Raw genomic sequence first — 27,530 nt, 5'->3', positions numbered from 1 at the left:
TTGTACTGGCACCTGTGGCATGTTACCTTTCAAATTTTGATGTTAATTGTACAGCTGCATATGCTTAAACAGATAGTTTGGGACAGGGGTCTAATTAGCAGTTAGACAGAGAACAAGTACAGATTAAAAATTCACACAATAGACTAAATTGTAGTGGGCTAGTTTAGTGGAAGGTGTGGACTTGTCTCATTTTGAACCACCAGATTTGATGACATATGAAGACTGCAGAAAGAGTTGACGCAAGCTGGAGCAGATACAAGTCATCGGGAGCGCTTCCAAGTTCTTCAGATTGTCTTTGAAATAAAGAAGATATGTAATGGACAAATGGTCACGGACAACTTTTAACACTGGGAGAGCAAATACTGCCAATCAATGCACAAGTTATGCATCAGACTCTTGAAACAATTTAAAGACATTGTTATAAAGACATTGTACAAAACATTCATCGGGTGGAGTGTTGTGATGTAGATTTTGCATATAACTTGATAAATGTTTTGTATGTCTTTATTTATAATTTAGGCAAACCAATGTAATTTAGTGGTACCTTGGTGAGAGGCATTCTTGTTTATCCCCCATGTTTACACTTTTCTTTGTAATTTTACGACAGGATTTGGGGATGTGTCTTAAACCAGTTTGATGAGCATTTCTTTGCTAAAGTCTTTTCTCCCATCCCCCACACAAAGCCAGGTTAGTGTAATATATGGTCTTGGGGGGGCAGCAGATAAGATGTTCTATTTCACCCATTGGTCTGAGGTAGGGCTGTTTGGAATTGGCTAGTCTCAGAGGCCTTTAAGTACCATGATGTCCTATTGGTTCTAGGAATTGGAGAGAACATCTATAAATGTACTTGCTCAACCACATTCTCTCTCTCTGACCCACATATGATGAAGAAGCATCTCTCTCTAACCACATATGATGAAGAAGCATCTCTCTTGCTAACCTGTGATGATGAAGACAACACAATGAAGAGCACAGCTCAGCAGCCATATTGAGCAGACATGTGGCTGAAAGCTGAGCACCAACGATGCCTTAACTAGAGACATTTTAAGTAACTGCAAGTCTGTGTGCCACCTGAATTAAACATCACCATTTTATCAGGTTGTATGGTTGCCAATATTCAAATGTACTTTGCATTTTGTTATTATTTATGAATATTATCAGTAATACATTATTTTATGTGTAACTTAACTCCTGCTTGTCTTTTTACTACATCTAATTGCCTGAGGTTATAGATATAGAAGGGAATGTGGGGATAAGTTATATACAGTGGTAAGTCTGTGAGATTAGGCATTCTAAGGGTGCATATTAATAATACAATAGGGGAAAGTAGAGCAATACATATATTACTCTACCAAGATAAAACAGGTGTGTAATCTAATATTATATGCTTGAGAATTCACTGGAAAGAGTATACTTTTATTCAGATTAATTCTGAGACCAGAGATCTTTTGAAATTCTGTAAGTGCTCTTAACACTAGAATTACCAGAGCCTACGAGAAACTTCGAAAATCCGGCCCACCTTTAATCCATTCGCACCTTTCCCTCAGCGTCTTTTGTCCTGTAAATGTGCCGATCAAGACAAGCAGCAAGCAGCCAGCTATTCCATCCCCCCACCCACTGCCACAATTCAATTTGCAAAGACGTTTCTCAATGCTCAGCGTGCTTGAGTTTTATTGGGTAAAAAAGTACATTGTCATTTAGAATACATACATTTCATGTGCGTTCAGTGTCATCAACCATCTCTGTAAAAACATTAACGCAGAAACTTTTTTCATGTATCTGTACTAATAAAAGGCAAAGCCATCACTGACTGACTGACTGACTCCCTTACTAACTCACTCACTGACTCACTCATCACTAATTCTCCAACTTCCCATGTAGGTAGAAGGCTGAAATTTGGTAGGCTTATTCCTTACAGCTTACTTACAAAAATTAAACAAGTTTTATTTCGAAATTCTACACGTAACAGTCATTACGGTCGACAATGTCCGCCATGTTGAACTTTCTTATTTGTGGCCCCATCTTCACGAAATTTGGTAAGTGGCTTCCCTGTGCTAACCGAAACCAATGTATGTACTTATTTTGGTGGTATGACGCCAGTTTCGGCTGCCATATTGAACTTTCCAATGTCACTAATTCTTCAACTTCCCGTGTAGGTAGAAAGCTGAAATTTGGCAGGCTCATTCCTTACATCTTACTTACAAAAGTTAAGCAGGGTTCATTTCGAAATTCTACGTGTAACGGTCATAATGGTTGACAACGTCCGCCATGTTGAACTTTCTTATTTATGGCCCCATCTTCATGAAATTTGGTAGGCGGCTTCCTTGCGCTAACCGAAACCAATGTACGTACTTAATTCGTTGGTATGATGCCACTGTCAGCCACCATATTGAAATTTTCAACGGTCTTTGTTACTTATGAGCCCATCTTCAAGAAATTTGATATGTGGGTTCCCAACGCTAACTGAATCCTACTTATGTACTGTGAATAAGGGGCTATATAAAGCGCCCGACCCGGCACATATTCACACTGAGACACGTGTAAATTGAACAGAAATCTTTTTTATTTTCTCTTCACCTGTGGGCGCCTGTCTTCCCCGTGTCCCACAGGCCCAACACAGTCCCAAACACTTAAACACAGTTCAAACACTCTTCCCCTGTGGGGCACGTCTTCCCCATGAACCCCACAGGTATAACACAGTCCCAAAGCACCTTACTTTAAACACAGCAGTCCTTCCGCTGGCACCACCACTCCTCTCAGGTAACCTCGTCCTCTTCCTCTCGATTCTGGCTCAGAGTGGTGGTTGCCGGCTCCTTTTATGGCCCTCCCAGGAGTGCTCCTGGTGCTTGCTCACCTGTTCCCTATTGCACTCCCGAATTTGGGCCCGATGATTAAACCAGCTGGGCTTAACTATCTCTGCCTCGCCCCCTGGCGGCCATCCCTGGTCCCCAGAGGGTTGGGGAGAACTCCATTTCTCATGAAACCCTGCGGGAAACAGGCATCATAAACCAGGGAGGCTTCCACCAAGCATCCCGGGGGAGGTACTGAGAAGTCCATGGCTGCTCCCCCGGACCATATACAGCAGGATCGTCCCAACCGGGCATGGGACCCGGCTGTCCATTACAGTACATATATATGTCCATAGCCTGCAGCTTGGTCACTGTGTGAGGCGGCGTTGGCTCCCCCATCCTAACGCCTCCCACGTTGTTGGCTGCCTGCCTATATAAGGCCATCCGTCGTTCCGGTCTCTACATTCCCTTTCTTGCTTTGCCACGGGATTCACGTCTCCCTGCTGATACCTACAGCCTTTTTATTTAATCTACGGCTTCTCTGCTGTTTTATTGTTCGCTTATTATGATTATAGTTATTGTGTAGGTATTTTAGACTTACTTTACATTGTTCAGGTACCCATTTCCTTTATCGTTCCAACCGTACCTCCATTAACATGTCTATCAGGCTCACTCTTGATATCCGGAGGAACATTGTGTCTTATGTATTGAATGACTGGGACAGGTTCACGGTGTGGACTGATAACTGTACAGGAGATAATTATACTACACAGGAGCACTATAAGAGTGAAATGCTTAAGCCCTTTGCCTATGGTTCTGCATGTGAGTTAATGGCTGCCGCTGAATTGTTCGGTTGTCGCTTTCAAGTGTACCGAAATGGCCAAATATTTTACACCTTTCAACCACCGCCAATGCCTCTGAAACATCTTAGATTCACAGGTGACGATTTCAGTAGTGGACACTTTGATGTTTATGAATGTTTAAACTCTCAAAAGCTGGATGTGAAGTTATCGATGAAACCGATTGTATGCTTACAATGCTTGACAGATGCCGAATGTCACTTCAAAACAAGTTTTGCAAATACTGTCGTAATTGAAACAAACCATGAAACTCAAACCGATTATGTCAGCAGCAATCCAAGCTGTGAGATTTGAGACAAGATTACTTTTCACATGGCCAACTGTACATTGCATGCTCAAGAGTAAGCTCAGCGCACAGCTTGGTCATATTACAACTGGAGGGCCAAACTGACAACGTGGTATACAAAGAGATCCTTAACAAATAATTATTGGTATATTTTCCTTCAGTTTAAAAAGGTTTAATTTTCTTCTTATTAAACATTTTAAGGCAGTACTTCGCTGCTGCAAAGCATGGGTATTTTGCTAGTTACTAATAATTGACAAAATGTAGACATGAAATGTATATTGTGCGAAAACTGAAATACAAATATGAAATAAACACTTTCACAAAAGGTACAAGTATAACAAAACAAGTGCACTTTTATTCAAGAATTTAACTGAAGAAAAAAGAAAGCAGGTTACGGTAGGCGGTTGATATGACAGCTTGCGTTGTGCAATGCTAAGAACTGCTGCCTTTCAATCAGGAGGTCGCAGTTTCGATATTAGCTGCTTCCCAAATTTACCATTTTGAGTAGTGAGCTACTCTTATTGTTTATATCATACAATAAAAACATACATTTGATTTGCATCTGTAAATTTTTGTATTTGTCAATATTTTTTTTCAGTTTTATCCTCTCGCGTTCAAGCTTCCACACCCCCTCCCCACCCATGTAACGCCTTTTTCAGATAAAGATGTGGTAGGTACAAACTTGTTTTGTTATACCCCCTCTTTATTTGAATACTGTGTCTGATTTTGTGCATGAACGAGACTGGGAAAACTGTGGACATGGGTGTGAGTGTTGTGCATGACTGAGAATGAGTGTGGATGTGAATTGTTTTTATTCAGTTTTATTCTTGGGGCATGCTCACAAATTACATGTGTATTGTCACGAAAAATACCTGCTGACACTTTAGTACGCGAGCAATAGTATGAGAATCCAATTTTTTTTTGGCGCATACACCACGCTAGTGTTTAGATCTGGACGGTGTAGTGTTGGCGAACTCTGTAAGCCGTGCTGTTTCTTTGAAGGACAGGTGATTGGCAGGATGACGCCGGACTTTGTCCTGTATTCAAACGGTAACATCTTTCTCCTTTACGCCTGGTGTAGCTGTTAGATCGGGTGTGAATGTATGATGGCACTGTTACTTAGAGTCAGATCAGGAGCTTATTCAGTGCATTATATAGTTTATGCCTACATTTTGTCATTTACTACTAAAATATGAAAAACGTTTCTGTTTCACAAATGTGTTTACGCAGATTACTGTAGAAACGATCAATTATTTCCACTCTAAAACTCCACTTTACTCCCAGATAATCAATCAAGGCATGAGCTGGGAGAAGTCCGTGCCCGTTCTAAGTCGGTGGGGGGATGGAATAGCTGGCTGCTTACAGCTTGTCTTTATTGGCACATTTAGAGGACAAAGGATACTGGCGGAGAGGTGTGATTGGATTTAAGGTGGGCTGGATCTACAAGTTTTTTTGTAGGCTGTGGTAATTCTAGTGTTAAGACTGCAGGCACAGAATTTTGTGGGTCTAATATATACAGTACCATATAATCTGCATATAGAGAAATTTTCTGTTCCAGTCCTTCTCTGATAATCCACTTTATGTGATCAGCATTTTGACAGTGAACCACCAGTGGTTCAATAGCGATTGCAAATAGCAGCGGTGACAAGGGGCATCCCTGTCTGGTACCTCGTTCTAGTTTAAAGTAGTCTGAACTAATGTTGTTGATACAAACTGAAGCTTCTGGATTAGTATACAGTAGTTTGATCCATGCACAAATTTTTTGAAAGTAGTGAAAAGGTATTTCCATTCAATCATGTCAAATGCTTTTTCTGCATCCAATGATAATAATATTTCTGGGGTGTTTGATTTAGTTGGTGAGTATATTACATTAAACAGGCGTCGAAGATTGGAAGATAAGTGTCGACCCTTGATAAATTCAGTTTGATCTTGTGATATTACAGAAGGGAGCACTTTCTCCATCCTTCTAGCTATAATTTTTGAGAGTATCTTAACGTCATTATTCAGAAGTGAAAATGGTCTGTATGATGCACATTGTAATAAGTCCTTATTTTGTTTAGGAAAGACAGTGATTAATGCTTGACGAAAAGTTTGAGGAAGAGTTTGATTGTCTCTAGCTTCTGTAAATGTTGCTAATAGGAGGGGAGCTAGCTGAGCGGAGAATTTCTTATAAAATTCTGCAGGGTAGCCATCAGGGCCTGCTGCTTTCCCGCCTTGAAGTGACTTTATAGCATCTAGTAATTCTGATAGTGCCAGAGGTTTATCCAGTTTCTTCTCCTTACCTACTCCTGTCAAAAAGTTGTGAGGTCCGTATTCACTCCCTTGTTAGTTTCTTCAGTCATTCTCAAGTTCTTAATGGGCCCTTCCCATGTCCTGTGGAACCTTAGTATTTTGACTCTGTTGTCATTAGGTGAGTTGGCATAAGAGTTGAAGGAGTAGTGCACCTTGAAAAAAATTTGAAGTTGAAGATGATTGCCTTAAAGAATAGGCAAAGTGGGCCTATTTACTAGTTGCACAAAAACAATCTCAAGTTTTATTTTATTTATGCCTCTCAGTGGCCATATTTTTTTGCTGTTAGTCTATGAATGATACATTCATCTGTCCCTTTTCCTGAACTTTCTTATTTCATTACAGTATGACAAATAGGCTAAGATGCAAAAGAAGATCCAGGCTGGAATGGAAGCGGCAGAACATAACAGGGCTGTATCATACAATTTTTGAAAAATACAAGGACTGGTGTTTGAATCAAATGAACTCCTGGAACTGTCCAGGTAAATACCATTATTAAATTATTTGGTGACAACAAGTTTTATTGTGAATAATTACTCTTACAGGTCCATATATGTACTGTATACTATATACTGATATGGACTGGGTAATTTGTTAGGAATGAAAGGATGCCACATCATTTGATGGGAAGGAACATTATCAATCTACAAGGGCTGAATTCAAAGACACCCCAAAAATCAAAGTGAAAAAATGATGCAACAGGCTAGTCCATTTTGTCGAAATTTCATTGCAGCAACTCAAAATTGTACTCAGTAGTTTGCATGGCCCCCATGTGCTTATATGCATGCCTGACAACATCGGGGCATGCTCCTAATGTGATGATGGATGGTGTCCTGGGGATCGACTCTCAGATCTGGACCAGGGTATCACTGAGCTCCTGGACAGTTTGATGTGCAACCTGGTGGCGTCGGATGGGCCGAAACATAATGTTCCAGAGGTGTTCTATTGGATTTAGGTCAGGCGAGCGTGGGGACCAGTCAATAGTATCAATTCCTTCATCCTACAGAAACTGCCTACATACTCTCGCTACACTGCACCAGCATAGGGTCTGACAATGGGTCCAAGGATTTCAACCCGATACCTAATGGCAGTTAAGGTGTCGTTGTCTAGCATATAGAGGTCTGTGAGTCCCTCCATAGATATGCCTCCCCAGACCATCACTGACCCACCACCAAACCGGTCATGCTGAGCAATGTTACAGGCAGCATAATGTTCTCCATGGCTTCTCCAGACCATTTCACGTCTGTCACATATGCTCAGGGTGAATCTGCTCTTATATGTGAAAAGCATAGGGCACCAGTGGTGGACCTGCCAATTCTGGTAGTCTATGGCAAATGCCAATCAAGCTCCACAGTGCCGGGCAGTGAGCACAGGGACCACTAGAGGACATCAGGCCCTCAGGCCACCCTCATGAAGTCTGTTTCTGATTGTTTGGTCAGAGACATTCACACTAGTGGCCTGCTGGAGGTCATTTTGTAGGCCTCTGGCAGTGCTCATCCTGTTCCTCCTTGCCCAAAGGAGCAGATACCAATGTCATAAATCAGGCTGCATTAACACTTTCTAGAGACAGTTTAGTAGTAAAGAAAACACACTTTCATACAGATAGCAGTTTAACAAGTGCAGGATCAGCCGAGGCTTTGCACAAGTCTTATCTCACAGCAATAAAAACCTTTATACGTTATTGAATGTCTAATACAAGCACCTCTTTCTCGGCTGGGGCTTCTGACTTGTATCTTGGAGTTTGCAGCCCAGCACCTCTGCTGCATGAAATATCTGAAGAAGACAGTTTTGAACTTGTTTAATGTCTAGGCAGACTAGAATGGCGTGAAGATGTCTAAGGAAGTTTAATAAGTTTGCTGTTTGATTTTTCAAAGACTTCAATATTGTTTTCACAAGTTAAAGAATAAACTGCACTTAAAAATGACTGTTTGAGTCTTTGTGCAGCTGTGAACCCAAAATGAGACAATATATATAGACCACAATCCAGAATTGAATGTTATTCTTAAGACATTTAATTTGAAACATTACTGTTAATTTGGTAAATTTTGCTAGCCATCAGGATCTTACTTTATTTGTATATTAAGTTTTAGCTCGAACACTTACAGCGGATTGACTGGAAGAAGTTAGGGAATCATTTTTAGAGAACCCTTATGTGCATAGCCTTTTAATTTACTCATTTTACATACACTATGAAAATATATATATAGAAATTTTCGCTCTTTAGTGTCACAGTGCTCAGCATTGCTTGAAATTTGAGGTCTCCAAAATACAAAAACTCTCTGCTCTCTTGTGGATGGGAGAGCTGCTAAACTGCAATAGCGCTCCTCTTTGTGTGTGGTGTCAGACTGGCTCTGCTCTAGGCAACTGCATGTACACATGCCTGGGGTTTCATTGTTTCATTTATAAAACTGCATTTTTTTGAGTGTGAAAATACACATATAGCCAAAACAAAAAAAAATCCTATTTATAAATCCTGTGTATGCACATTTATATATAATTTAACCTTTAAATCACAATCATCTTGTAAATGTGAATATGTCCTGAACTCTGACCAGTTGCCACCTTGAAAAAAACATATGGTCTATGCTAACCAGCTTCGTACTAATGTAATCAGTGTTGTAGAACTTTATTGCCTGATAGAGCAGCCTCTCACCTGATTCACTGAGTCCTGTGCTGCGCTCTGCAACTGAGTGTGCAAGAGTATGCGTGGCATTGTAGTGCCACTCCCCTGTGTTCTGGGGGTTGGGGAAAGGTATAAGACAACAGCGTTTAAACAGGTACCCACTATAACCTAGCACATGAAATGACATGATTGCTGTTACAATAAGTAGTAAAGGCCATATGAAAAACGATGGGTTCAGCCAGTCACTGTCACCAATAACTATAAGCCAGTCACCATGTATAGTACCATCACATCTGCCAAAGCTATTCCGACTCAAAATAGATTAGTCATGGGCTGATTCGGGCTACCCAAGCCACAACATTTATCAGTCTCATCTTGGCATCAGAGATGACTTGCGCATTAATGGCAATGTCAATGCTTATGGTTATCAAAAGCAACTTCATTCTTGCTAGGTGCCTTTATTGTAATTTCAGTGCAATCAAGTGCTCTGATTATGCTAGAAAAACTGGACACTCCTCCAAATGGCCTTTTTTCTTTTGGCAAAATATGTTCTTTTTTATGTATGTACACCCAAACCATATGTAAACTGAATATATCACCTCATTGGAGGGTTAAGGGCTTCCATCACAATAGGTATGATGGAATAAAGCTGCTGTTGGCTAGTTCCCTTAGATGTGACAGCAAGTAGCCTACTGTATATAAATTGAGGAAAAAACAAAATCGTTCTTCAGTGCAAATATGCAGAATTACACTCTCTTAAGGGAGCAAAAATAGTCTGTACATCATATTTATCACTTTTAAATGTTTAATGTTTTTCACATCAACACACATTATAATAATTCCTTCATAATATGTATCATTATGTGTGTGAGTCATTATGTAGCTGGTTTGCCTGTATTTCCCTACTTGATTAATGGTGTAATTATTACCCAATTCTCCAAAATGCTGCATACAGATGAGTAAAAGTTTCCTGAAATATATGCAAGTTCTCCAGTCAAATTTTCTTTTAGAAATAAAAAGTTTTGTGTGGAAACCAGCATACACACATTTAACCTCTCTTTTTGTGTGTACAGTATTCAAGTTTTATGAATCTGTCCTCTGTAGTGTTACATCAGGTTCATTTGTATATCTACAAATATCTGGAATATTTGTGAGTTGATTAAAGATGTTACTTTAACATAAAAAAAATCCCATGTTGTTTAAAAAGGAAAAGTAGGAAGTTGGAGTCTGTCCCTGCAGCTTTAGGTGCAAGGTTGGGACTATTGCCAAATAAGATGGCAGCAAATCCCAGATCAACATGCTAATATCAAGTTCATGTGCAAATTGGGGAAATCAGCTTTTAGATACACTAGCGGCACTGCAGTCAGTTCAGATTTACTAAGTGTCTATGTACTACACAGTATGCAAGCGGAGTCCCTATTGAAACCTCTCAAACGTTAAATTTTCACAAATTACCCAAATGGCAATTGAAGCTGGTATCTAAGAGCTGTGTTATGGTGTCAAAAACTGATCCACCACCACCACAACATAAGTGAAGCTGTATGTATATTTTTAAATAACTGAGCTGTCCTGTAGCTATAAATAATATTTGTGCACTGCCTGGATATTAAGTGGTATATACTTTCCTAGAGCACAATATAACTCAGCTGTAGGTGTGAAAGAAGTTACAGAGGTTAGTTCAGTATGTTCTATCAGCTTTCTCCTATTAATCATCCTAACCTTTGTTGACTTGCGACAGGTAATGATTGTTGATTATACTGAACTACTTACTGGTGAATTGCAAAGCTATTCTAAACTAATGCAAAAAACAGTTTTTGCTGATACTCCATTATTTATAATTGATTTATTTGTGCAGCTCTTTCTTATTACAGAAAAATTCTTAAACCACAATTTTCACATCCTGTCTATGATGTTTTTTTTTTCCATGCATTGGTATTCTAACCCCTAACCTCTGTCACCAACAAAATTTCGAACAACCACGGTAAGCTTTTCAGTATCACTAATATCAGTTCCTTTATCAACGTAATGGAAACTGTATTAGCAACATTTACTAAAATACTGGTCTGATATTTTTAACCTTAAAAACAAAATTGTTAACTTTTTAATTAATATATGAAGTGTGACTGTAAAAGTATAGCTACACATGTTATTAGCTGCATTTGGAACAGAGTTTTATTTATAGGCTTAATTAAACTTGCCTATATTTTAGAGTAGACCTCAAGGCACACTTTAATGCATAACTTCAACTAGAATCACTATAAACTACTACAGAGTTTAATTTCCAGTTTAAAGTTAATGTTTTAAATGAGAAGTTAACGGTACAGTGGGAAATTATTTCAAAGTTGTATTTAATTTTTAAATATACAATTTCATCATGAATTTTGGAAAGTAACTGTGCTAGAAATTTCATTAGTGTAAAGGTTTATTTTTTATGACTTATATTAATATACTCAAACCAATTTCAGATCCTCTTTATCCAATTAAAAATCACAAAAGGATCAAGCCCTTTCCAGCAGCACTGGACACAAGATAGTAATTAATCCATGATTGGGTGCTTGTTCTTTTTCAGTAACATAATTTTTTCATTTTTAGGTGAAAGGAAAACCAGACCATCTGCATATGTGGACCCGCACAAGTGACTGAGGTGAGATTCAGGCTTGACTAGGGATTATGAGGCAGTCCTTCTAAACACTTAACTTTTAGGAGAAACAGTAGTAAAATGGGACATGTTATGTTTAAATAATTTTTCTACACCATTTAAATAAAATTTCTGCTTGCTTGTGCGACCACTATCCTGTAGCTGACTTTCTTAATTTTTGGTATAGTGCATCTTACGGAAATAACCCTTCATATTAGGGAACGTGGTAGTTGCATAGGTCAGATCCAGGGATTGAGGTGGGTGTGTCATTGCTTTAAATCCACAGTTTCACAGAATAGTCTTTGCAGTAAAAGCAGCCTGTTCAGTGTGAGCAAATCTATTGTCAGGAGGAAGAAGGTGAATGGTCAATAGCCTTCCTTGATTTCTTTCCCTGATTGACTGCTACAAATGTAGCAGCAAAACAGCATCATGTGGCACTCTTGAGAGAAGTAATCAACCTCAGCATTGTAAAGTGTGCACATGACCTTAAATTTGTTTAGTGTTGGAACTTTCATTGTTTCTGTTGTTTGGACTTTGAATCACAGAGATGTCTTCATGCTTCAGCCCCAGTTATGAAATGCTTTGTAAATTTATCCCAAGTTCATTATCTTCGGATTGGGATGCATTATTTCAGGAGTTAATACTCTGGGCATTCAACATGTATAGACCTTGTTCAGGTTTAATTTTGTAAGAAGAACAGATTCAACAGATCTATACCTATCTCTATACTGTATGCCAACTTAATGCACCTTTCATTCTTCACTGTGATTCACTCCACATTGCAACCATTTTTATCTTTAATTGATGTCAGTGGTCAGCTAGACCTTGTGCCATCTTTTGGAGGATGTCATGCATAACCAAATTCTGCAGCCCATCTCTTGCCTAGTGTAAGTAAATGGGACTGGTATGCCTTTTTAGCCACTACAAATCTGCACTTTTTCTGATTACATGTTAAACCTTTTCAGGTTACCTTTTATTTCCTCGTAAGCTTGTAAAAGATCATATTAAATATAGTGTTTACTTGTTTTATATGGTTCTAAATTATTCTACTATTTTTTTCTTTCATTTTAACAATTTACTTCTATCTAAGATTTTATTTCCTATGCTTCAAAATGTTCCATCTGTGCATTACTAAATCCACACCTAAGGCACATTTTCAAAGGCGCTCCTGAATAGTTAAAAAATGGCATATAGCAAAGTCACACAACAGGTTATATGCCAGTGTTGCCTAAACAGGAGAAGTTAATTAACTTCCAGTGTCACAGACGGCTGGGGTTCTTACCCGGCCGGGACACCTAAAAGGACCGGAAGATGGCATAAAAAGCTTCCGGGTAACGAGGGAACAACCTCCCTGGACAAAAAGAGGACCAGGGGAAAGGGACAAAGAGATTCTGGGCTGTTGTGACCCGTGGCCACTGCCAGGGGGCGACTTAAGCCTCGAAGGACCTGGAAACAGTTACTTCCGCCACACTCAGCAAGATGGCAGAGGAACCTGCCAGGGACGCCCGGAGTGCTTCCGGTGCAAAGTGCAGCACTTCTGCCACACCACAAAGTGCTGCTGGAAGTTCGTCATTGGACACCGGGAGCACATCCGGGTGGGAAATAAAAGGCGCCTTCTCCTAACGGTCTGAGAGCTGGAGTCAGGAGAGGGAGCAGGACGAAGCTCCCAGGAGGAGACTGGCGGCCAAGGACAGAGATTTAAAGTCTAATTGTGGTGATTGTTGCTGTGTGCATTGTGTGGTGTTTTGGGACTGTGTTTATTTGTGGAAAATAAACACGTAAACTTTATAATGATGTGGTTTCCGATTGGTGGTGTCCGGACAAGTCTCACACCCGTCACACCAATATGCTCACCATCAAGTATTTTAGCGATACATATTTTGGCAAAAATGAAAACCAAAGATTTTCTTATGTACTATTCAGAAAACGTTTCTTTTTTTGTCTGTGCATAAACATAATAAATACTGTTGCTGAATACCTGAAGGAAAAACAAAAAAACTATTTTTTGAACTTGTAGCTGCAATGTAGAAAGAACAAAATACAAACATTGTCAGTTAATCATGAAGTCCAATTACAGTTTGAACTCGGCTGCTTATAACAGATTTAGTAACATTCTCATAGAATGGCGGGCATCAGTGCGTGAAACTCTTTTAAATTTGTTGTAGGTGTTAAATAAGTACACATTCTGAGTAACATATTCTATTTGTTAAGTGTTCTCAACTATAGAAAATACTCATGTGGGAGATTATTGTACCCCGAGGGTGATTCAGCTTGCAGGATCAAGCGGACCCCTTTTATAGGAACCTGGATGGGCTCCAGCTGCCTCCCGACAATCTCCCACGGACACACCCCCGTGTAGCGGAAGTGCCGGCTGCGCACCCAGAAGCCATCCGGGTGTCCCCTGTCGTCTTCTCCCCGGCACTTCCTGGTGTGGCGGAAGTGCCGGGCTCCCGGGATAATCAGGCACTGGGGCGCCGCCTGGCGGTGGCCATGGGTCCCTACAGGGCTGGGCTTCCAAGCCCTCTACCCGAGGCCTCCAGCATAACCAGGACGGACCAGCCCCGGCCGGGGACCACAATATATATATATATATATATATATTGTAAAGGCACTATATAGTGCCGGACCCGACACAGATTGGACACGGGAGGTACGTGTAAAATAAAAGGATTTATATTTTTCTTCAGCTGGAGGGTACGTCTTCCTTGTACCCCCCCCAGCCACAACACAGTCCCAAACACCAGTAAAGCACAAGCACAACACTCTTCTCTGGCACCACCACTCCTCCATCGCAACCTTGTCCTCCTCCACCCGACTCTGGCCGATGAGTGGTGGTCACTGGCTCCTTTTATAGGTCACCTGGATCCGGCAGCACATCCAGGTGTGATGAAGCTGTTGCCCACACGGGCTCAGGAGTCCCGAACACAGCACCCCCTGGCGGTACCTACGGGACCCAACAGGGCTGCCCCCAACTCCAATTCCCAGGGAGCCCTGTGGGAAACTGAGGCACTACACCAGCCCAGGGGGGCGGCCATCTAGCGTCCAGGGGGAGGTATTGCACTGTCCAGGGCTGCTCCCCCTGAATACAGTGTGCAGGCCGACTGGGCGCTTTGGTGACTTTGAAGAACAAAAAAAGAATTTTGAGTTGTTTCGCAACCTATTTGCTGTCGATGTGGAAACTGCACCTGTGCAGATTCAGATGGAGGTGATTGAGCTGCAGTGTAATGGCACACTGAAGGCAAAGTACGATACTGCACGGCCCGCACAGTTTATTCACTCCATTCCTGCAGAAATGCTCCAGCTCCGTCTACATGCGGCTCGAACCTTGTGCATATTTGGTACCACATATCTGTGTGAGAAGCTCTTCTCAGTGATAAAGACTAACAAAACAGCACACAGGAGTCGCCTCACTGATGAGCACCTGCAGTCCATCCTGAGAAAATTTCCACAACACAGAACCTCACACCAAACATAAACGAACGTGTTGCCAAAAAAAGATGCCAGGCATCCAGCTCTGATAAAATGACATAAGAGCAAAGACAACTGAATGATTTGATTTGTTATAGCTGAAAAGAAAAAAAATTATTTATATTTCCAGGTTTTGTTATGCACCATGTTCAAATTTGAATTTGTATAATTTTGACAGGATATATTTTTATGGAGAGCAAAATCTTTTGGGATATTTAAAATTTAAGTTTATTTTTTATATAAAATTACATAAAAGTGAAGAAATTTGAATGTTCTTTTAACGTTTACTTTATTTCTAACTTGTATAATTTAAACAGGATATATTTTTATGGAGAGCAAAATATTATTGCACGTAAGAGCGGGAGTCATCCGTTTTAACAAAGAGCGTATTGCACTGATACGAAATAGCCTGCCCATTTAATTATTTAGGAATGGATAAATAAATTAAGATTTTGTACAAATAATCTTTTTCATTTTTCTTCCTTCATGGATTCTGGCACCCCCAGCAACTGTTGCTCGCACCCCAAAGACTGTACATATGTGTGTATATATATATATATATATATATATATATATATGTGTGTGTGTGTGTGTGTGTATGTATATATGTATGTATATATATGTTTATATATATGTGTGTGTATGTATATATATATATGTATTTGTGTGTATATATGTGTGTGTATGTATATGTATGTGTGTATATGTAGATATATATATATATGTATTGTGGCAGTAGGGGGCGCTAGTGCTCCCTTGAACCCTCAGGGATGACTCCAAACACCAGGTAAAAGTCCAAGACTTTTTATTATTATTCCTCAGTGTGCACCAAGCACCTTCCACACTACTCATATATCAATAAACTACTCTATTCACAAAACACTTAACCTCCTTGCCCAGGCACTTTGCTCCTCTCCCACCCAGCACAGCTCAGCGTCTGGACTGAGGCACTGTCCTTTTATAGCCCCTGACCCGGAGGTGTTCCTGTCCCATCAGTCCACAGTTCCTTATTCCTTCCGGGTCAGGGCAATCAGTCCTTTTCTTCAACCCGGGAGCACGTCGTTCCTTCCCGTCACATGACCATGAAGTATTCCTGGGTCAAATGGCACATAAGAGCCCATAAGCCCCCACAGCGACTCCTGGTGGCCCCAAGGTATCCAGCAGGGCTGTGAATAAACACTACAAAGTCCATAAGGCCCTGCTGGACATCGGGGCACGATCCTGCTGTCGGGAGAGCTCCTCCTGGCGGCCTGGGGGTGAAGACCGGCATGGGAAGCCGGTATATATATGTGGATGTATGTGTGTATATATATATATATATATATATATGGGCGGCACTGCCTTGCAGTTAGGAGACCTGGGTTCGCTTCCCGGGTCCTCCCTGCGTGGAGTCTGCATGTTCTCCCCGGGTCTGCGTGGGTTTCCTCTGGGCGCTCCGGTTTCCTCCCACAATTCAAAGACATGCAGGTTAGGTGGAATGGCGATTCTAAATTGGCCCTATTGTGTGCTTGGTGTGTGGGTGTGTTTGTGTGTGTCCTGCGGTGGGTTGGCACCCTGCCCAGGATTGGTTCCTGCCTTGTGCCCTGCGTTGGCTGGGATTGGCTCCAGCATACCCCCGTGACCCTGTATTCGGATTCAGCGGGTTAGAAAATGGATGGATGGATGGATATATATATATATGTATGTATATATGTGTATGTGTATATATATGTGTATATGTATATATGTACTGTTTATATATATATGTTTATATGTGTGTGTGTGTATATATATATATATATATATATATATGACAGCAACACTCATCACTCACAACAGTGACAAAACAATTACATTGACAATCATGTTACGTTATTTTCAAAGTGTTTCCTTTTCTTTTCCATTGTTTCTTTAACATACTACTTCTCCACTGGGAAGCGCGGGTATTTTGCTAGTATATATATATATATATATATATATACATACTGTATATGTATATATATATATACACCCTTTGGGGTGCGAGCAGCTGTTGCTGGGGGTGCCAGAATCCATCGAGGAAGAAAAATGAAATTTTTATTTAGTCAACAGAAATATCTTTGGTAGGAATGTAAGTTAAATTTAGTCATCATTGCATACATTTTTCTTTACCATAGAAATTTAAAGACTAAATTCAACTCACATTCCTACCAAAGACATTTCTGTCGACTAAATAGAACCTACTTATATCCAAATAGAACTTGAAAAGATATATTTTTTATAATCCGATCGCGCATTTTAGATTGACTTGACGCGCACTACATCGAGCCCGCGCGCTATTGTGCTCTCACCTGCCTGCCTCAATAAGTCACCGTCGCTTCACTCTTACTTTTTTACCGTTCATTTAATCATGGCTAGTCGCGAAAAAATTTGAAAATGGAAGGAGGATTACACTGAGTATGGCTTTACCAAAACAATTATTGATGGCGAATAAAGTATCCATTATTCATAAAGCTTCAATTGGTGATCTGTTTTTCTGCGTTAACCTCATATTTTTTCATACTTCTTCTCAAACCAAGGGGGTGCGAAATCGGCATCGTCTGTCACAGGGGGTGTGAGGGTAAAATGAATCGGGAAGCGCTGATATATATGTATGTGTGTGTGTGTATATATAATATATATAGTGAAATAGTTTTACTGTCAAATAATGCAAAGAGAACGCGACACGTGCTTCGCCCTAATTCTGGGCTCATCAGGCGTACACATTCTCTTGCGTTGTGCCACGGCGTGTGGTTCGTTTATTTGACAAAATGTAGATCAGGGTATATATATATGTACAGTAATCCCTCGCTATATCGCACTTCGACTTTCGCGGCTTCACTCTATCGTGGATTTTATATGTAAGCGTAACTAAATATATAACGTGGATTTTTCGCTGCTTCGCTGGTTCTGCGGGCAATGGGTCTTTTTACTTCCTGTACATGCTTCCTCAGTTGGTTTGCCCAGTTGATTTCATACAAGGGATGCTATTGGCGGATGGCTGAGAAGCTAACCAATCAGAGCTCGCAGTTAAGTTCCTGTGTGCTGAATGCGGTGTTAACCAGGAAGTCTCGTCTTGCTCATTCAGCATCAACGTGTTTCGCTGTGTAAAGAGTTAACTTTTGTGCTCTTTTGTGTTTATCTTTGTGCATAGTCAAGCCCTTCATTAAGGCTCCAAAACGATCTGCTCCTGCTACTGCTTCAGGGTCTGTGCATAAGCGCCAACGGAAGATGTTAACAATTGCCGAAAAGGTAAACGTTTTGGATTTGTTGAAGGCTACGATTCTTTTTATTTAAAAAGCAGGAAAGGAATATAAGATCTACGGCCGCAGTGTCCTTTTAACCAGGGTGCAAAACAAGTTGTAACTGGATGTAATAAGGCAGTAGTCTGGATGGAATCTGCTTTAGGGATTTGGATTGAAGACTGCCAGAAGAAGAACAACGGCAGTGCTACACAATCGCCTGAAGTGGCTCCTTTAAGGGCTGTAACGGTCTCCTTTGTTGTGCAGTAAAATTAAACTCATTGTTATCGGACAAGTCATCGTGTCATTGTTGGTGAGTAACCATAATTTTCTACTTACAGTACTTAGTACATGTACATACGTTTAGTGTCACTGTACACACACATTTACTGTATACTATTTGTGTTGCATTGTACGTATTTATTGCTGGTGGCATGTCTATCGTAATGGCTGTAACATGTGATATCGGAGACACTCAATATCTTTAAAATAATATTTAGGTTTTACTGTATATAAACAGTGTGTTTATATACATAATTTCAATGAATCTTACCTAATATCTAAGAGAATACAAAGGGATTATGCTGTATAACTCTGCGGGGAATATTTATAAACAGTGTGGGAGAGTTTATAAGGGCTTAAAATATATAAAAATAACCATAGAAACATATGGTTTCTACTTGATTTTCACCTATCGCGGGGGGTCTGGAACGCAACCCCCGCGATCGAGGAGGGATTACTGTATATATATATAAAAATACCCGCACTTCAGAAGTAGTGTGTTAAAGAAGTTATGAAAAAGAAAAGGGAACATTTTAAAAATAACGTAACATGATTGTCAATGTAATTGTTTTGTGACTGTTATGAGTGTTGTTGTCATCAAGGATTTGATTATCATTATTTCTTTCAATCAGGTTTGTATTTTGAGGATGTGTTGTGTTCAAGTTATATTCCGTGTTTGTCAACCATTGTAAAGATAACAGGTTTCATTCATCGATTCCTTTCTTACTGCATCAATAAACAGCTCGTCTTCCTCCTTATTTGAGACATCACACACTGCATGCACGGGTTTTTTTTACACTGTCATCATTTAGCTGGACATTGACTTTTTCCACCGTGTGCTTTGTTTCCGCAGTAGCTGCACTTATGAATATGCTTGTATGCGTCACACGCACGGTAAAGTGTTTCTATTGGATAGCCACTGACGGACGGCCTTATATGGGCAGGCATTCAATTACGTGGGAGGCGTGACGATGTGAGACGCAACTCAGCCTCACATGGCGACTAAGCTGCAGGCTATGGCCGGTATATATGTACAGTTATGACTGTTACGCGTAGAATTTTGAAATGAAACCTGCCCAGCTTATGTAAGGAAGCTGTAAGGAATGAGCCTGCCAAATTTCAGCCTTCTACCTACACGGGAAGTTGGAGAATTAGTGATGAGTGTGTCAGTGAGTCAGTGAGTCAGTCAGTCAGTGAGGGCTTTGCCTTTTATTAGTGTATATATATATATATATATATATGTATACATTTTTTAAACGTTTTTTTGTTGCAAATTTGCACTACTCTACATAATCCATGAATCCCCCTTTTATTGTTTGTTAGGCCTCCCATAGAGTACCTTACCAAAAGTTTTTGGAAATAAGCAAAATAATATACGTTACTATAATTAGTTGATATTCTTTATAAAGTGACCTTGTGTTAGTAAAATGTGATCTTTCCTCATTAAAAACATGTGGAATACTGTACTAATATACTACTAATGGAAACTTACTTCTGCACCTCATCTTTTGCAATTGCTTACAGTATTTAGACTGTGATGGCCATTGTACTGATTTAAATAACAGAATAACATTGGCCAGCTTGGATTCTACAGAAATGTCCCTGATGTCAGTGATGTATAAAAATTCCATTTTAAAGATTTTCTTTTTTTCTGTATAAAATCACTTGCTTCTTTGACCATTCTTGGGTTAATGTTGCCAGGTCAAGGCAATTTATTTGCTTTTAACCTTTTTAGTCTTAGTAGCACTTTGCTCTGTACATGTTCCAGATCAGTTGTATTTTACCTTTTCTTGCAGCTGCTTTTTACTTATCTCTTCTTAGGTGGAAACCTAAGAAAAATATTAATGGTATCCATTACTTTCTGATAATTATTTTCACTCCCTTCCCATTTTTGACCCTTCTCTTGTAACTAAGATGTCAAACTTCTCAGGGTTATCTTTTACATTATTACTAATGTTGTTATCTAGCTGTGTTTTTGAAAGTCTTATTTCCCTGTTTTTAAAAGTTTATTCATTAGTTCATAAACCAGGTGTTTAGCTATTTTGTGTGTTGGTGTGTGTGATTTGGATCTGACATTTATTCCACAGTTGTTTTGTTATACTCTTAGTAATAAAACTAATTGAACTGCAAGCCATCTTAATCTGTCTAGTGTTTTATGAAACATTATTAATGCTCCTCAATGACTGCTGTATAGCACCTCCATTTAAACATGATTTTTTTTAAATTATTGTGAAGCTGATTACTAACAATGTAAAAGACAGGTACCAAATTTAGTGCTAATTCCTGTCTTGTAGCCAGTTCTAATTGGATCACCTCCAGAAACCCTGTAATCCTGTATTGGATTGGGAGGATTCTAAAAATGGATGATTTCTAACACTGTGTGCTGGGGACTTTGCACAGTGTCAGTGTTATACCTTTAGTGCTATATATTCTAAACCTTAAAGTAGTTGATGCCCTATTTGAAGCAGCCTAGTATTTTAATCTGTCTTTAAAATTCTGTTCTGATGTGCATTTATAGGATACATATTCTTTTCCCTGTACAGTCACAGTAATGTTGTGTGCAGCAACTTGTTTGAGTTGTTTTTTAAATAATTCTAGCATTAAGACAGGCAGTTATTTCTAGGCTTCCTGTTATTCATTTTTACATTACATTTTAGTCCATTGCTGTATTTGTTTTTTCACACATTGAATGGTGTTACTGGCAGACCCAGCCTGTCCTGAGCTCCCTTCCTCCTCCCAGAGTTTAGATCAGTCCTCCACTAATCTGTGCATTCACCTTCCCTGTATGTCAACTCCCTTTTCATTCAAATGAATCTTGTCTTGACAGTAAAGTTTGCATATTTTCCAGAAGATCCCCTAATGCATTATAAATCTGTGTTACTCTGTCCTTCTCCATGATGATACTCCTACTCTGTAATTTTTGAGAAAGTCATCTTGCCCTTTTTCCCTTATGCATTTTCTCCTAGTACTTAACAATTGTTTTGCAGAGCTAACAGCCTGCCCTGATTTATGCCATTTATTTTCACCCAGAAAAGAGCAGTTAGATCTACCTTAGTTCTGGACAGAAGCCCTATCACTTATCCAATCTGGTCCACCTGCCATGACTAACTAAGTTCCTTAATATCCTTTATTAATTTTCCTAAATTAAAAAAATATTAATATTCCTAAATTTTCTTTTTCTTGTTTCATACAAAGAACATTAATTTTCAGATATTTCTGTACATACACTCCTTGACCAGAATTAAGTTGGTTGCATCAGTTTGAGTTGTTAATTTTATTAATATGACTATTTTTTTAATAATCAACAAAGTTTATAGCAGTTGTTTCTACTGTAGTAGTGTCTCAGCTTTGCAAGTTAATGGACTGATGTAGCATCAAAACTTTTGTTGAAAATCCAAAGTTAAGATTAGTTTGTATCAATTGGCTCAATTTCCTGCTTTAAAACATAATTAAACTAACAACATTAAAAACAGTGGTTCTGTTGTAGCCATCAAAAAAGTGTAAATATGTGTTACTTATGTGTGTTATCAGGGATTGGATGCTGGCACAAAATCTCACATTCGTGGGAAACAATAAGCTCAATAGCTTATAAAGATATTTCTACTAATTTATTTTTGGTAAGTTCATTATCTTAAGAAAAAGATTGCTGTTAGAGGAGAAAAGGCGTTCAATGGTTTACTTGATATTTTGTTGTAAAACATATGTACTACTTTAGGAAGTACAAACATTCAAAGAGTTAAAAAAAGACTCTTCACAATCTCGTGTTAACAAGGTTTTTACCACACTGGAAACTATTACACTTTAAGCTTTAAGCAGAATGCTTTAGTTATTTTGAATTAGCTGTTAATTTCCTGAACTACCACAAGTGGTGGTCTCACAATTTCTCCCTTTTATTAAATTAGGCCTTTAATGTTAGCTACTCCAGTATGTAAAGCAAAGAATATTAAAGGTATTTGATTTGTATATTGTAACAATTATAATATGCTATTTCAGTTATATTAATATTAGTGTAACATATTCAAATGTTTAAACTAAAGAGATATATTATACTTTTGGTTAAGCTCAGAACCTTTGCTTTTATTTTTTTCACTGTTCATTTGTTTTTGTATCAAAAAAATGCAAGAGTGAAGGTAATTTTGTTATTTTATTATGTGCACGTGTGTACAGTGTGTGTGTTTATAGTTTTTGTTTTGCATTTGTTGTGACCAATAGGTTTAGTGTATTTTGTTCCATTGTGGTTTCCACTCTCTCTAGAGTGTGCAGTGGAAAATTTATTCAATTCAATTTAGTGTATAAAACTTCAGTAAAAGAAGTTAAATAATATATTATACCAAGGACTCTAATTATTTGCTATTGAAACCCTACATTTGTACTTACAAAGCAGAAATTTTCTAATAAAAATCTTTTTATTCTTTTTATACGTGTCTATTGTTATGTAAATATGATCAGGATAAAATCACCCAAATTGCTGTGATTTACTTTCGCTTACCTATCATACTAGTTCCTTTGCTTGTCATTTCATTTGACTTTTTCTTCAAGAGTAGTGGCAGCGTTGTTATGTGTCTACTGAAGTTTTCAACCTGCATGTCCAACCAACATGTAAAAAAAATTGTAGCTGCCTGGAGCTGCTCAGATTTAACCGTCATAAGCACATGGTGATTTGTTTATTTGTTTGGTGAGTACCCTAGGAATGCACCCAGCCTTGGCCTGACTTACACCAGTCACTCACAGAGACATGAATTAACAACATATAAAATAATAATGCTGTATTTTAACAAAACAAAAACATAAGCAACAAATGACCAGATAACACTCCATACTCCCCTACGGCCATAAGATGAGGTGCAATCCAAAAGTTTTCAGAATGCATTTATTTAAAAGCATTGTCAGGGATGCCAGGGACGACGACCCGGCTGGGACGCCTTGGAGGACAGGAAGTGGGCGTGCGCCCATCTGGGATCACGTCGGGGCCGCCATCCTGGTTGCTTTGGGGTCCACGGGTAGAGGGCTTGGAAGCCCAACCCTGTAGGGACCCATGGTCACCGCCAGGGGCGCCCCAATGCCTTGGGGACCCTGGACCCCTGGTGTGGCGGAAGTGCTGGGGGGAAGAAGAAGAGGGACACCCGGAGAGCTTCCGGGAGAACAGCCGGCATTTCCGCCACACTGGGGCGTGTCCAGGGGGGAATGCCGGGAAGCACCTGGAGCTCATCCGGGACCAGATAAAAGGGGTCGTCTCCCTTCATTCGGGGCTAGAGTCGGGTGGAAGAAGGATGAGGCAGAAGAGATAGTGGAGGCAGCCTGAAGAGAGGCATTTTGTGGCCAGGAAATCAGACGGTGCTAAATAAGGGGAGTACGGAGGGTGGGGAATGGCAGTAAACTTTGTAGAAGCCAAAAATTCACGCACAATCAGAGATGTGTGAGCTGGTGCATTGTCATGATGCGAAAGAAATGACTTGTCAGCCCTAATCTGAGGATGTGTTTGGCGAATTCGATTTCGCAAACGCCTTAGAACATCCCTATAAAATGCTTCATTCACCGTCTGTCCTTTTGACACAAATTCCTTGTGGATGACACCCTTCACATCAAAGAAGCAAATGAGCATTGACTTGGTGTTGCTGTGAACTTGTCGAGCTTTTTTGGGTCTTTCAAATCAATCATTTTCATGAACAACCCTTCACAGACACAATCAAAGTTTAAACGAGAACTGCGACTTGAAAACCAACTGCACTGACGTTATAACGCGTGATAACAGCTCTTAAGGACAACTTGAACTGCTATCTAGCGGTGATTGATATAACCCTTCTGGCTGCAGAATAAATGCATTCCGGAAACTTTTGGATCACACCTCGTACAGTAAAACAACAATAAACATCTAACAATAAACAGTAACAATGAAGTCCATAAACAGTCCAAAAGCAGCAGAAACAGATGTTGTGGTATGAAGGAACAACATGATGTGTATAAACAGTCCTGCCAGTATTCCTGATGTGGCAAGGGGTGGTGTAATTGGGGACGATGGTGATAATATATCTGACACACTAGTCACATGACAGGCAGACACAAGACAGTCCATACATCCATACAGGTAGTGATCTAGGAAAAAGCAATAGTCAAAGGCAGATGATGCAGATGGCAAAGCAGACAGGTGAACACAGACACAAAACAACGGACCTCCTTTGTTGCTTCGCCGGCTCTCTTTTAAAGTTCCCACCAACTCCTCTTGTCCCCACCACTCCCTGCGCCCTCTGCAGTCGTCCCATCAGGGATATATCCAAGGGGCAGCTGGGAAATGGAGTCCTTTAATTTGTAGTGTTGCTACAAAAGAATGCATGAAAATACATAAATCCATTTTATTTAATAGAAAGCACATGTCGACCAACCTAATGTTCTCTTTACCACTATTCAAGTACCACTTATTCAGTGCCAATGTTAGTCAAATTAATCTTAATGCTTAAACTTGAGGTTTCATTTGTCCCTGTCATTAAAGCTTATGAAAGTCATCATGAGTCTTTAGGTTTATATTTATTACTATCATCTCTTTTAAAAAATATATTTAAAGTACCACTTTATATACTGTCAGGCAAACATTCTATCTGCATATGTACAAAATATCTAAAGAAATTGAGTAATCTCAAGTATTTAATAGTAATGCAAATGCCCAATTCTCCAAACAGTATGTACTGAATCCTTTTATTTTTCAGCTGCCCTGTTTGGATTTAAACTCCCCAAATATGAAGATGATGCCTTCTGTAAATAGTCTCCCAGTATCTCTTCTGGGTTCAAGGATTCTCCTGTAATATTCTATGACTATCTTTGGACGGTATCTTGTTATTGCTGCAGGTATTCCTCTGTCCCAACTTGCTCTGTTACATACAACAAGATAACCACCTGTCCCATTTTAGAACTCAAATCTTCTACCTCCTGATATGGGAGGTTTACTGGCCTCATAAAAACTCCCTATGGCATCTTTGTTGTGCTGATCTATTTAGAAAACCTTCTTCTGATTAATAAAATGGTGGACAATCCTAGTTTTCATGGACCTTAGTGGTATGTCATCTCAGAAATGAATGTGATATAAATCCTCTTTGAAATTCTGAAAGATATTTACTGTTGCCATAATCTTTTAGTGCATAAAGTCTTATTTTCTACATTGTTTTGCATCACTTTAATTAATTAGCTTGTCTAAAATTTTAAGATTAGTACTCATTTTAAATAATTACAAGGAAATTAAGCATTCATTTTTTTTCTTTTCCCATTATTCCTAAAGATTGTAAAACACAGGCTAGAAGAAATTTCTGACACAGCAGATTAACTAATACCAGTAGGAGAATATCTATGTAATGGCAGAAGAAAAAAGGACATACTTATATATTAATAGCCATTGAGTTGGGGAAAGTCTGTAGATACCAAGGCCCCTTCTTCAGGAAAGATGTAATGTAAATTACATCTTGCTTGAAGAAGGGACCTGATTTGCCTCGAAAGCTTGCATATTGTAATCTTTTTAGTTAGCCAATAAAAGGTGTCATTTTGCTTGGCTTTTCTCTACATTCATAATTGCTAACACGGCACAACACCCTAGTACTTCACTAATTAAGAAAGTATTCAAAGAAATAGTTAGCCAGAAATGCAAAAATGGTACATAGGCCAGTGGTTAAGAGTGACAAATAATTGCTTTGATTACTTTAAGAGGAGTGCTAAGCAGTAGTAGTGGAAACCACATTGATGTTTTATTTAATAATTGCTTCTCTGATTTTAATAGATATGGGACCTCCATTTTTACTTTGTATGGTATTAGGTAGGATAAAACTCCTCCAGTTGAGCAGAATAAGGTAACAATTTAGGACTGTTGTGAAGGTTATTAAGATTGAGTGGTATAGCTTAGAAATACATTTTCTATCAGTATTTTATAATAAGGCCACTGCCATAAAAAATTGAGAAGAGTTATGGAAGTCTATAAGCATTTACTGCCACAATAATTATTAGTATGGCTTTCTACCCAGGCACACTGGTATTGAAACGAAACCAACGGTATGAGCTTTTGTGTATTATTTAACATTGAGGGTATTTGTATAAAAATGGGTGAACAATACTAGAATTGAGGCACTTCCTTTATTAAGCCCCACTATTTAAGAAACCAAAAGTAAAAAGATATTAATATTAAATAAGCTTTGTCATATTTAATACTTGGAGTTAAATCCTTTGCTGTCAATCGCTGCCTGAAGTTTGGAACACATTGACATCACTGGCACTAGGTTTCTTCCCTGGTGGTGTTCTTTCAAGCCTCTACTCTGGCAACCTTAAGTTTCATTTTATTTCAGAGGCTTGGTACCTTTAGTCTTGTCCTCAGTATGTGAAATGAATCAGATATAGGTCAGGTGAGTGACTCAGCCATTCAAATCAGTTTTGCTGCTTTAGAAGCATGGTTTGGGTCATTGTCCTGCTGTAGTATAAAACACCATCCAATGAGTTTTTACACATTCTGTTGAATCTAGTAAGTACAGTCAGTCAGTACAGTCAGCAAATACATAGGGATCCATTTAGTCATTCATGCCCATGCCATAACACTACTTTAATCATATTTCACAGAGGAGGTGGTATTCTTAAAATCATGAACCTTCTTTTCTTTCTCCACAACTTTCTCTTTCCATTTTCTTGTACAGGTGAATCTTCATCTAATATGTCCATAAGATGTTTCTCCAAAAGATGTTTATTGATTAGATTAGGTAAACTTTATTAATCACAAGGTGAAATATATATGCATACATTAATGTACTTCTTTGTAACCCATAACCTGGTATTTCTGTTCTTAATTCTTACCAGTGGTTTGCATCTTGTGGTGAACTGTCTCTGAATTTATTGCCTTATACACAGCTACACCTACATCCTGGAGTGTGTTTTTGATCTGGCTGACAGTTTAAAATAGTTTTTTCTTTACAAGTGAAAGTATTCTTCTGTTTTTGACTGCAGTAGTCTTCCTCAGTCTTCCAGGCCATTTTGTACAATGTTAAAAATAAAAATAATATGTACTGGTAAGGAATACCAATCTGCCGATTTTG

The 27,530-nt window shown here is 39.1% G+C and overlaps 1 long non-coding RNA gene across 1 annotated transcript in view; it reads left to right on the top strand.

Annotated features, from left to right (window-relative positions):
- Positions 1-6,355: 6,355 nt before the first annotated feature.
- LOC120526859 overlaps positions 6,356-27,530 on the top strand; it is a 179,287-nt gene continuing 158,112 nt past the window's right edge. Inside the window, exons 1-2 of the long non-coding RNA XR_005633200.1 lie at positions 6,356-6,706; positions 11,440-11,491. This is a non-coding gene — a long non-coding RNA (uncharacterized LOC120526859). The remainder of the gene's footprint in view (positions 6,707-11,439; positions 11,492-27,530) is intronic.

Source organism: Polypterus senegalus, chromosome 3 (assembly GCF_016835505.1).
Source record: "Polypterus senegalus isolate Bchr_013 chromosome 3, ASM1683550v1, whole genome shotgun sequence".
Classification (NCBI taxonomy): Eukaryota; Metazoa; Chordata; class Cladistia; order Polypteriformes; family Polypteridae; genus Polypterus; species Polypterus senegalus.
This window is presented reverse-complemented; position numbering and strand designations above follow the sequence as displayed.